The sequence below is a fragment of the Taeniopygia guttata genome, chromosome Z (genome assembly GCF_048771995.1).
Source record: "Taeniopygia guttata chromosome Z, bTaeGut7.mat, whole genome shotgun sequence".
NCBI lineage: Eukaryota > Metazoa > Chordata > Aves > Passeriformes > Estrildidae > Taeniopygia > Taeniopygia guttata.
Genome location: NC_133063.1, coordinates 3,424,767 through 3,437,531, shown reverse-complemented (window position 1 = coordinate 3,437,531; position 12,765 = coordinate 3,424,767). Strand labels below are relative to the sequence as shown.

Below are 12,765 nucleotides of genomic sequence, written 5' to 3'. Positions count from 1 at the left end.
TAGGGTATTGAAACCTGGAACAGATCACAACAGAGTATAGAAACTGGAACAGAACGAGACATCACCCTCATAGATTTACGACCCTCAAGTACAGAATGGTGACGTTAAAAGGTAGAAATAGAAACTGCCAAAAGCTCCTGTAGACACTGAGAAAAGCCTATGAATATGCATGAATATGATCAATAAAATACCAGCAAGCCCAACAATCAGTGTGCAGTGGGAGCGGAAAACTGTCTTTGCTCATATGTTACCATGTTAATTAATAAATTGAATTGCTGCTTGATCTATTGGCTGAGTCACGCGTCTCGTTTCTAACACTGCATGGTTCAGGAGGCCACAAGACCCAAAGTCACAAGACCTTTGAAGGAGTTATTGACCAATAAAACTCTGCCAACAAGGATATTTATGGTTTTGACCCAATCCTTAAATATTTCATCTTATGGACTCATGCTACAGTGTGAGCTTTCTTATAAATTAATCATGTTATAGCACACAAAACTACAACAGTGCATGCCTGAAAACAGCACAAAAATGGCCAACAACCTCGTGCTGCGAGGCCTTTTTAAGACTAATCACAAACTAAACTGCCCAATTAAGAAGTGACACCTGGATTATTTCCCTTTCTAACCCAAAAACTGACCCCTAAATGCCCACAATGCAGATTTTTCTACCCAATTACAAGATACCACCCAAACCCAAGAAGAAGGAGGAAGAAGAGAGAAGGAACTCGAGACAACACCCTGTACCCTCCATCTTGAACCCATCTATAAGACATTAAAAATCCTAAACCCTAAATTTCTCACCCGTGTGGCGTACTGCACTGCTCTCTACAATCCCTACAGTCCATTTCACGCTTTTGTGGTTTCTTTCTTTTCTTTCTTTCTTTCTTTTTCTTTCTTTCTTTCTTTCTTTCTTTCTTTCTTTCTTTCTTTCTTTCTTTCTTTCTTTCTTTCTTTCTTTCTTTCTTTCTTTCTTTCTTTCTTTCTTTCTTTCTTTCTTTCTTTCTTTCTCTCTTTCTCTCTTTCTTTCTCTCTTTCTCTCTTTCTTTCTCTCTTTCTCTCTTTCTCTCTTTCTCTCTTTCTCTCTCTCTTTTTTCTTTCTTTCTCTCTTTCTTTCTTTCTTTCTTTCTTTCTTTCTTTCTTTCTTTCTTTCTTTCTTTCTTTCTTTCTTTCTTTCTTTCTTTCTCTTTCTTTCTTTCCTTCTTTCTTCCTTTCTTTCTTCCTCTCTTTCTTTCTTTCTTTCTTTCTTTCTTTCTTTCTTTCTTTCTTTCTTTCTTTCTTTCTTTCTTTCTTTCTTTCTTTCTTTCTTTCTTTCTTTCTTTCTTTCTTTTTCTTTCTTTCTTTCATTCTTTCTTTCTTTCTTTCCTTCTTTCCTTCTTTCCTTCTTTCTTTCTTCCCTGCAGCTCTGTCCTGGCTCTCTGGTCCTCACCCACCTCTGGGCGCTGATCCCTTCAGCCTCTGCCCCTGTTTTTGCAGCGGGGACACGAACCTTCAGCCGGGGAAAGAAGGAACAGAACATGTGAGCTAAGTCGGGCTGGATTTTTAACAGACTCAAGTCCCGCTGCTCTCAGAAAAGAGAAGAATCCTGTTTGTGAGGTTGTTGAGAATTAGAGACTTCCTTTCACAGCCTCGTTGATTAAATCATGATTGAGTTAGGTTCTGTGTAATTTAGACTACAGAAGGGCTTCTGAACAAGTGCCAAAGCTGGCTTTATAACAGGGCTTTTGTAACCCAGGTGCTTGATAGCTGAGACATCTGATGCTGTCCCAAATCCCGCTGTCTGCGCGTTCCGTGAAGTGATAAACGCACAACTGATTTAAGGGATTTCTGTGCTTTACTCTTTGTGCGGGGTGTAACAACTCACCACAATATACCCTCGATCGAGTGTTTTCCAGACAAACAGTTTCAGTGTTTTAACATCATCCCCGTCCCGGAGGAGAAGCTGGATTTTGGGGTTCAGCCACGTGTAGGATGAAATGCGGGAGGAGCTCACACAGGACACAGAGGGAAGGCTGTGACCAACCCCACGGATGGTCCTGATCCAGCACAGCCCAGCAGGGGAATGGGCTCAAAGAGCAAAAACCACATCTCCTTCCTGCCAGGATGGCACTCTGCCTATCAGCTTCTCCTCGCTCCATAGGAAATTAAATCTCTTTCCAGGGGTCAGGATGCCGTCCTGCGCTGGACACAGAGCGGCTGACCCTGTGACACAGCGCTGACGAGCACAGAAAATGCACTTTACAGCACCTCAAGCCAGGGCAGTTTGAGACCTTGAGGGTTAACGGATCTTTTCTGGCAGGTTTCAAAAGCCAGGGAATCTCAGGAAAACGGGAAGCTGGGCAGGACAAACGCAGGTCTGAACCAATGCGGTTAATCAAACGCTCTCCCCTTATTCGAGATAAGATGGTAGTTTATATAAACTTCTACACAGTTTACAGTTTACAAAGGCACTCTGTTTGGCACACTAACATTGTTTACCTTTTCCTTAAGGTGGCCTAAACCTTACACTGCAGCTCTACTCTTCTCCATGCTCGGATAGCTCGTTACTTTGTAGTTACCTTAACATAATTTCTGACCGCGCCACAACTGAATCCTCACTGCATCAAAGGCTTCCAGGCCCCACCAAGGCCGCTCATCAGACCTGGTCTGACTGGGGAGCTCAAACATCATTCCAAACATAAACCTCCTTCATTCTTCTTCCTTTCAGAATGAACGTCCTTCATTCTTCTTTCTCCCAGAATGAATTTCCTTCATTCTTTCTCCCAGAACGAACCTCCTTCATTCCTCTTTCTCCCAGAACGAACCTCCTTCATTCTTAACGAACTTCCTTCATTCTTCTTTCTCCCAGAACGAATTTCTTTAATTCTTCTTTCTCCCAGAACGAACTTCCTTCATTCTTCTTCCTTCCAGAATGAACCTCCTTCATTCTTCTCCCTCCTAGAATGAACCTCCTTCATTCTTCTTTCTCCCAGAATGAACCTCCTTCATTCTTCTTTCTCCCAGAATGAACTTCCTTCATCCTTCTTTCTTCCAGAACAAATTTCGTTCATTCTTATTTCTCCCAGAATGAATTTCCTTCATTCTTCTTTCTTCGAGAACGAACCTCCTTCATTCTTCTTTCTCCCAAAATGAACCTCCTTCGTTCTTCTTTCTTCCAGAACAAACTTCCTTCATTCTTCTTTCTCCCAGAACGAACCTCCTCCATTCCTCTTTCTCCCAGCATGAACTCCCAAGGTTCATTCCGGCTCGGATCGGTCTCTGCAAGCTCCATCCTCATCCTGCAGCAAGGCCCAGCGCCTGTGAGGTGAGAGAGACCCAACAGCGGCGATTTCGGGATCTTAGACCCGAGTTCAGCGTCGCCAGACCCAGCGGATGGAGTCAGAATCGTCTGAGGGACGCTCCTTTGCAGCCTCACTGAGCTCAGCGACCCCTGGGGACCCACAAATGGGGTGAAATTGGCGGTTTTGGTGATTTTCGAGCCTGCTCTGCTCACACCAAGGCTGCCAGCTGTGCTGTGCTGATCCGAGCTGGGCTGTGCTGATCCGAGCTGGGCTGATCTGAGCTGTGCTGGACTGATCCGAGCTGGGCTGGGCTGATCCGAGCTGGGCTGGGCTGATCCGAGCTGGGCTGATCCGAGCCGGGCTGGGCTGATCCGAGCTGTGCTGGGCTGATCCGAGCTGGGCTGGGCTGATCCGAGCTGGGCTGATCCGAGCTGTGCTGGGCTGATCCGAGCTGGGCTGGGCTGATCCGAGCTGGGCTGGGCTGACCCGAGCTGTGCTGGACTGATCTGAGCTGGGCTGATCCGAGCTGGGCTGATCCGAGCTGTGCTGGGCTGATCCGAGCTGGGCTGGGCTGTAAATAATTAACAATTTTTTGTTCTGCATTAGCTGCATACACAGAGCTGCATTACCAGTGAGTTTACGAGAGCGGCAGCACAGCACCACGGCAGGAACCAAAGGACAGATCCAGGCAGCGAGAACAGAAATTGTTTTAGTTTCGTTATTTCCATCAAGGATCCGTGACAGGAAAAGCAAGAACACAGAGTGCAATGCCGGTGACAATACTTTAAATAAGATACTTGAACAACTGAAAATATTACGGAAAGGAGAGTCAAAACTATCTCAGGGATGTGGAACAAAAGACTTCTGTGTACTTTATCAGGCATTAAGTGGCTACAACCACTATGGTTTATCAAACCATAGAAAATGGAGAAAATTTGAGTAAAAAAAATGAAGTTTGCCTCAGCAAAGAGACCAAAAACAAGCAGAGGACGACCACAAATCTAGGGCAACCCTAAAGAGAAATAAACACAGTTTTAGGGTGGTGGAAAGAGATCAAAACCAAGCAGAAGACGACCACAAATCTAGGGCAACCCTAAAGAGAAATAAACACAGTTTTAGGGTGGCGGAAAGAGACCAAAACCAAGCAATTTTTCTTGTTTTTTTTGTCTCTCTGCTGAGAACTTCCTTTTCTTTCTCAATTTTTCTTGTTTTTTGTCTCTCTGCTGAGAACTTCCTTTTTTTCCTCAATTTTTCTTGTTTTTTGCCTCTCTGCTGAGAACTTCCTTTTTCTTCCTCAATTTTTCCTGTTTTTTTTCTCTCTGCTGAGAACTTCCTTTTTTTCCTCAATTTTTCTTATTTTTTGTCTCTCTGCTGAGAACTTCCTTTTCTTTCTCAATTTTTCTTGTTTTTTGTCTCTCTGCTGAGAACTTCATTTTTTTCCTCAATTTTTCTTGTTATTTTCTTGATCTCTTTTTTTTACAGGCGCACAGCAGCATTGTTCAGAAACGTTTCTAACCTGCCACAGTCCTGCTGAACGTGCTCTTCGTGACAGGCCTCAAAATTATAATTGGGAGAGGCGGTTTTGATTAAGTAGGTTTAAATATCTGATACCGTTACCATAGTGACTCTGCTGATTTTAACTGCACGGTGCTCCTTCATGCATCAAACTATTTTAATGGCGTTTGGTGCTGGTGGCAGAGAATTGGAATTCTTGTTTAGCAGAAGTTCTCGTTAAAACAAAACAAAAAAAAAGCTGTGGCTGTCCCTGGATCCCTGGAAATGTCCAAGGCCAGGCTGGACAAGCTTGGAGCAGCCTGGGACAGTGGGAGGTGTCCCTGCCATGGATGAGATTTAAGGTCTTTTCCAACCCAAACCATTCCAGGATTCTGTGATTAACATTCTCAAAATCTACAGCACTGGAAAACATCTGAGTTTGGGCAGGAGAGGAGGCAGATGAAGGCTGGGATGAGCGGAGCTCACGTTTCATGCCCTGTACCTTCCCTCTTTAAACTCCGTGCCGTCAGTTCCGCCGAGGTGAGACCATTCTGAGCACAAGCAGCTGAGTTTTATTGTGAGAAGTGACATTTTTGCTCTTTTCTGCTGCAGTTTCAGCGCTGACCTGCAGTCCTAGCTGTCTCCATGACTTCTGCCAAGCCTTCTGTTTGAGTCCAAGGGCACCCCAGCCCTCCAGGCCCAGGCAGGGCTTGCCTCAGCGCTGTGGCCCTGCGGGTTTTGAGGAGCCCTATTCCAGCAGGGCATCCAGCTCGGTGGCCTGGCCACTGGGAGCAGCTTCCACAAGGAACCCTGTGTGGAGTGACCCCATTTCCAAGTGGCCACAAGGAACCCTGTGTGGAGCGACCCCACGTCCCTGTTACCACTCCTGCTTTTCCTTTCCCACTTGTGGGAATCCAGAGCTTCCCTCTGGCTGCCCTGGGACCCTGGCAGGGGTCAGGAACCCCCCTGGGCAGAGCCCCCAGAGACACTGGCTGTGATCTCTGTCCATGGAGAGGAGTTTTCAATCTTACAGGATGAATTACCAGCTCTCAGTGTTTGATAAGAGTAATAATTAAGTGTGACATGGGTGCAAAAGTAAAATTTTAGGATTCTAGATGAGGGGTTCAAAGGGGACAAGATGGAGGAATTGGGTGTGCCTTGTCCTTTTTCTCCTTCTTCATGCCCTCCATGTTTCACTGTGGTGTTGGCATTTTTCTGTTGGTTCGGGCTGGGGACACACTGTCCAACGTAGGTGACAGATATTGGCACGTTATTGTAAATCCAGCACAGGTAGTTTGTGGTATTTAATGTTTGTACCATCCCACTGAGGGCAGAGCCCCACACGCTGCCCTGCAGGACAGAGCTGCGGCAGGGCAGCAGAACATGTTAGAGATAAACAGAATAAACAACCTTGGAACCAGCACAGACCAATTATGGCTTCTGCTTTGGCAGTGGGGCTGACAGACAGAGACTTTCTACAATCTCGGAATCACCAATACCCACAGATTCCGACACCCACTCAGCCTCCTCCCCAGCGGGATGTCCCTGTGGAGCCACGGTCCCCACAGTTCTGGAGGCCACACGGCACTCACAGCCCCATCCCCTCACAGCCCCAGGCTCCCTGTGGATCACGGACCCCGGCTCCTCACAGCCCCATCCCCCCACGGACCTTTCACGTTGCCCATTCCCATTCCCCAGCCCTTCACATTCCCTATTCCCATTCTCACTCCCCCCACATTCCCCATTCCCATCTCCTCATATTCCCCATTAGCATTCCCATTCCCCATTCCCACCCCCTTACGTTCCCAAAGTTCCCATCCCCTCACATTCCTACTCCTACTCCCAGTCCCATTCCCATTCCCATTCCCATTCCCATTCCCATTCCCATTATCATTCCCGTTCCCATTCCCGTTCCCATTCCCATCACAGTCCCATTCCCATCCCCATTCCCATTCCCATTCCCGTTCCCATTCCCATTCCCACCCCCTCACATTCCCATTCCCGTTCCCATTCCCATTCCCATTCCCGTTCCCGTTCCCGTTCCCATTCCCGTTTCCGTTCCCATTCCCATTCCCATTCCCATTCCCATTCCCATTCCCATTCCCATTCCCATTCCATTCCCATTCCCATTCCCATTCCCATTCCCATTCCCGCTCCCATTCCCGTTCCATTCCCATTCCCACTCCCATTCCCATTCCCCATTCCCTCACGCCGCCACCCCAGCCCCGCCCCTCGCCCCGCCCCTCTCTCCTGATTGGCTGTCTCGCCCGTCCAATCAACGAGCGACAGGTCCCGCCCCGCCCATCCCGCTCTCCCCCCTGCGGGGGCGAGATAAAGCGTTCATTGGCCAAACGCAGCCGCCCCTGCGAGCTTCTTACTCTCCTATTGGCTGCCTCAGCTGTCAGTCACGGCCAACGCCCGCCTCCCGGGGTGTCCCTCCCCGGCGCCTCGGAGTTGGCTCCATTCAGTGGCGGATTCTGCGGCGGACGCAGCTCCGGCGGGCGGGCGGGCGCTGCTCTCGCTCAGTAGGAACAGGTCCTCGTCCGGCATCGCTCAGCGGGCAGCAGCCGCAGGAGGAGGCAGATCCCGTTCTGGTAACAACCACACAACTGCGGCGGCGCACCACAGGCCTCTCTCTCTCTCTCTGTCTCTTTATAACCCCGTGTTTACGGGGCGTTCTGAGGGGCTGGAGGCCGCCGGGGCGCGGGGAGGGATGGAGCCCGCCCGGGATGCTCCGTGTCCCGCGGGGGCAGCGCCGAAACAGCCGCAGGGCGCTGCGGGGCCCGCGGCTCGGCCTGCGGCGGAGGCAGCGCCGGGCCCTGCGGAGGAGCCGGGGGAAGCTGTGTTTGTCCCTGTCAGAAGGGTGACAAACGGAGCCCACCGCACGGGCCCGACCTGCCCTGCCTTCCCCGTGTGGCTGAGAGTGAAAGTTGAAAGGAGCGGAGCAGCTGGCGCGGCCTTGGAGCAGGAAGCGCCGCCGGTGCTCCGGAGTTTCTGCTGGGGTTTGGCCTCCTCACGGCTGCTCCCTCAGCGAAACACGCTCCGCTAAAAAATACTGACTGAGGGGTGTTGTCCGAGCCACCCGTCGTGTCTTGGCAAGAATCGCCTCATTTACAGGAGAAACACCAAGCCAAACTTACAGCGCGGTGATAAAGGCTCGGGTGGAGACGGACAGTCTTGCAGCCAAGCTAGCTGAAAACCACCAAATGTCGATTATTTGGTGTCTTCGTGTTGGTAATTCCAAACAGTAGTGCTCGTCAAAGGGAGGTTTTCTGTGTGCCTGTAATTTACATGTGGGCAAATGAAGGAGCTGGGCAGGATGTGCAGCTCTGCCGGTGGGCCCGTGTGTGTGTGCAGCCAGCAGTGTCTAATGCCTCATTAAACGCTATGAGCCCTGTAGAAATTTAACCTGAGCCTGTATTTTAGAAGAAACCGTGTGTTACACTCACAGGAGGGAAGTTCTGATAATCCTGTGAGTCAGCAGCTTGAGTGCAGGCAGGGTTTGGAGCTTTTTGCTCTGCAAACTAAGACAGGAGCTGTCAAAGCGCGTGGTTGAGTGTGTACTAATTAACTGCTCATCTTTACGAGTGATGCCAGCACCTTCCCTGCTACCAAAGCAGCACTGGTAGCTCGTGGTGCACGGGTAGGTTCTCAGGTTTTTCTGTAATTCAAGTGGGGTATTTAATTTTAAAGCACAAGCTGAGGTTTGTAAGACGTTGTCAGACGTATGTTTCACCTGCACTGAGCTACCAGGAGCTTGGCTTCTCTGCGCTCAGTGCTGAGCTGCTTCCCCGGGAAGAATTCCCATTTGTAAGTGCAGCAGTTGTTGGGAACATCCTTGTCTGCTCCTCAACCTGTATCCAAAAAAAATATCTGTGCTTCTGGGATGAACAGCTCCAGCACAGGGGCGTGCCACTTCCTCCAGAACAGAGCGTGAGTATTCCTGTGTATTCCTGGAGTACTTCTGAGGGCTTTTAGGATAAGGTCTTTGTCCTTGCCTTTACCACCAGTAGCCCTCCTAGTTACACAAATTAAAATAAATCAAGAATTTCAGTAGGTTTTGTCAGACTTGGCCAAAAATACTGCTGCTGTGGTTTCCACAGCAAAAGTAATGGACTTCCTGGTTCTTAAGAATCAGAATATTTAGGTCAGTAAATGTGTAAAAATGCATCTCTCTGATGCTGGCTGCTACCAGCCAAGACTCCAATACCAAACAATTCAGCCCTACTTTCTGCTAAGCCTGATAGTACTGTAAATTGCACTAATTGACAAAATACTCTTTTTTGGAAAGTGTTCTGAACTCATTCTCACCTGAGTTCACCTGAGTGTGCTTTGTTTAGTGAATGTTTCCAGCCTCCAGTGAGCTTGCTTACTCTGCCCCGGTGCTCCACGCCTAACTTTTCTTCCTGTTGAGCTGGCTGCCTCAGAATGAAAGGGAAGAAAAGTCATTCCAATATGCTAAAGATCTGCTTCCAAAATAACCCGCCTGCCTCTGCCAAGCACTTCATTAGTAATTTCTGCCCATGACTGTTCCTTTTTAATCTGCAGATCTCAAGGTGCCTTAGAAATGTCCTTTAACGGTGCGGCCCGGGGCTTTGCTGGAGGGAACCTGAAACAGTTTTGCTGCTGTTTGCTGCTGAGGCCAGCTCAGGGAGCCAGAGCTGCTGTGCAGAACCACGTCCCCCCTCTTCAGCCCTCTCCTGGGATGCTCTGTTCTGGAGCAAAAGCGACTCCTTGGCCTGCTGAAGGGTGGTGGGTGCAGGGAGAGCTGCTTTCTTTAGGTGGAAGTCTCGTGGGGAGACACACTTATAGCCCGTGCTTGCCTAATATAATAATTTTAGACTCCTTTATCATTACTGAAGTGATGAAGCCAGCTAGTGTGTGCCTGGTTTGTGTCACGCTTGGGTGGGCCAGGCTGGGCTGTTTATTAATGAATGAAAAAAAAAAAAAAGAGAGAATAAAGTGTATGGTGCATCCACTGCAGAGCTGAGGTGGTGCAGGCTCGCAGAGGGGGCACATGAGACAATCTCTGTTGGCTTAAAAATGGTTGAGGCCTAAAATATTGGAAGTTCTGTAGGACCTCCACGGCCTTGAATTAATGATTTCAGCTTGTCAATACAAAAATAAAAGCTCCCTGACACAGGTGGGTTTCTGTACAGGAAAGAAAGGCTGAAAGAAATGAGTGACACAGGACTTGAGGAGCGCTGGAAATGCACTTGTGTTCCCCCACCCTGCAAGGTGCAGGCAGACTGCAGAGTCATGCAGCACGAGTTGTTGTGCCGGGACTGACGCTCCTTGGCACCGAGGGGAGACCCGCAGGTCAGGCAGCCTGGCAGTAATTGAAGCTGGCCTTGCTTTAATTGACTCAGAGCTTCCCGACTCTCTGGCCAGCCTCGTTCTGCCTTTTAAGAGCGTGGCGAACCTTTCCCTTGAAAGTAGGTTTTGCCATTTGACAAATCCATAATTGGAGCAGCAGAACATTTGCTCCCAGATAAGGGCACTTGTGCATATTGGTAATTAGTTTGACCCGGGCAGATGCCTCCTGATAAGGCACAGTGGGGAGCTGTGTTCTGGTGTGCTGAAGGATTTAATCCCCTTAATTTGTCACACAGCAACTCAAAAACTCCCAGTTGTCTGGAGCCTTGTGTAGTTGTCACCATTGCCAAGCACTGAAGGGACAGCAGAGATCCTGGCTATTTTATTTATGTTTATTCCTCATTCAATTCTGCTGCTTTCATCCTAATTCCTCCTCACAGTCCGTGTGTGTTTTCACACCGTGGCAGTGCTGCTCTTCGCCCAGCTCACATCCCTTCCCCAGGGCTGGAGCTCCTCTGCTCTGGAGCCAGCCTGGCAGAGCTGGGGCTGTTCCCCTGCACAAGAGAAGCTCCAGGGAGAGCTCAGAGCCCCTGCCAGGGCCTCAAGGGGCTCCAGGAGAGCTGCAGAGGGACTGGGGACAAGGCAGGCAGGGACAGCACACAGGGAATGGCTCCCACTGCCAGAGGGCAGGGACAGATGGGATATTGGGAATTAGGAATTGCTGGCTGGGAGGGTGGGCAGGCCCTGGCACAGGGTGCCCAGAGCAGCTGTGGCTGTCCCTGGATCCCTGGAAGTGTCCCAGGCCAGGTTGAACAGGGCTTGGAGCCACCTGGGACAGTGGAAGGTGTCCCTGCCCATGTCAGGGTGGGACTGGATGGGCTTTAAAGCCCTTCCCACACAAACCACTCTGGGATTCTCTGTCAGCCTCTACTGCCAAAGTGATCTCTCCTGTTTTTTCTGGTTTTGCTGCCACCCTCTCAAGCCTGGCCTGTGTCCTACAAAACCATCATGAGCCATGTTAAAGCCTCCCCGGGCAGCTGCACAATCCAGCCCCTCCACCTCCTTCAAGCCGGGCGCTGGCTTGGGGACCTTTTGGAGGCCTTTCCCCCACACCCGGTGGGTCGTGCAAAGGTGGGTTGTGGAGGCAAACCCTTGCCAAAGCACATTCAAAAATGTGTGACAACAGGAGATGGAGGAGGTGGGCAGGGTGGGAGAGGAAACAGAAACAGGGAACAATAAGAGCAGGGGAGATAGAGCTCAGGGCTGAGTGACCAGTCAGGTTTTGTGATGGATGTAAATTAACCGGGATCGTCTCTCTCGGATCTAAACACAGGGCTCAGTGGAAAATGAAACTTGATTCTCCCCTTTTATGAATCTGAGATACCTCCATCAAGAGAATAATTTTAGGTGCTGGTGGGACACCTCGGAGAGGAGCAAGTCTCATCTCTCACGCATAGGGAAGCAAGCAAGATTTGTGTCCCTCTGAAAAGTCTTTTCCCCTCTGCCTCATTGACTACAGCTAATGATCAAGTTCAGGTGACTCTCGGCCACAATCTTGTTTGGTTCTTAAATGCTCAGTAATTGCACCAAAGTAATTTCAATTTAATTAGAGTTCGGTAGGGTGTGGTGCTTGTTCTGCTTTTTAGTTCCTTGTTTAAGGTGTTTGGTGGTGACAGCTTGGCGCCAGGGTGGCACCAGGCTGATGGGACTCTGGGATGGGCTTTGCTGTGACGCTGGAGTCACAGACCATTTTTGGGATCCCCTGTGTGCGGAGAGGGACCTGCAACCGCAAATGGGCAACTGGATCTAAAACCGGTCAAAGCTGAATTTGCTGATCCTAAAGGCAGCACAAAACTAATGCGTTTTGCAGCGCAGAATTAATTTCCCCAGTCTGATGCTGGTTTCCCAAGTGCTGGCAGACCAGCTGTGCTCGCTCCACCGCTGGCAGGTTTGGGGAGGAACGAGCAGGTTCGAGGCAACTTTTGTTTGTGCTGCTGGCAAGGCTTCCTCCCGTGCCTCCTGTCGCACTCCACAGCAGCAAATTTATGGTGTTTACCCCAAAACAAATCAACACAGGGCTTTTGAGTGGAGCTTTTGTCGTTCACAGGCCTAAACAAACACGTAAAGGTTGAGAGGAAGGGATGCAGAGCAGCTTCCCTCTACGCTTCACAGTGGCTAGAAAAGAAACTTGGGCATAACTGATGGTGAAAAATGTTAAATGTTGCCGTATTTTTTTAATGCTTGGAAAGCTTTACAAGAAAATCCTCAGACTGTAACCTGTAAGACCAGTCTGCCGTCTTAAAAGCTGATTATGTGCAAATTTGATTATAGAAAGATCTTCTTAAGTATTCAGGCGATATTTAAGATAATGAAGTTTTGTTCCTTAATTCAATTTTGTCTCCCATCTGGAAGAAATTAAAAATCCAAGCCATGCATCATTTCATTCCTTAAAAATGCCTCATGCCGTGTTTGCTGTCCCTGCCTGTCTGGGCTGTGGGTGTACAGCTGGGCTGGGGGTGCCGGGTCCCCTCTCCTGTCCCCGGCTGTCCTGGCCGGCACAGAGCACGGTCCTGGCGAGGTCCTGTGTGCTTCCCGTTGTCTCTCTGCCTTGGAGAAATAACCTCTGGGAGATGAGTCCAGTGCACATTCCCTGCTGGTCCTGCCGTGTACGAGCA

General features: G+C 49.4%; 1 protein-coding gene across 1 annotated transcript in view; it reads left to right on the top strand.

Moving 5' to 3' along the window:
- Nucleotides 1–7,209: 7,209 nt before the first annotated feature.
- Nucleotides 7,210–12,765, top strand: part of ME2 (malic enzyme 2) — a 38,071-nt gene continuing 32,515 nt past the window's right edge. Inside the window, exon 1 of the mRNA XM_002199613.6 lies at nucleotides 7,210–7,368. The gene's annotated coding sequence lies outside the window, so the exon portion shown is untranslated. The remainder of the gene's footprint in view (nucleotides 7,369–12,765) is intronic.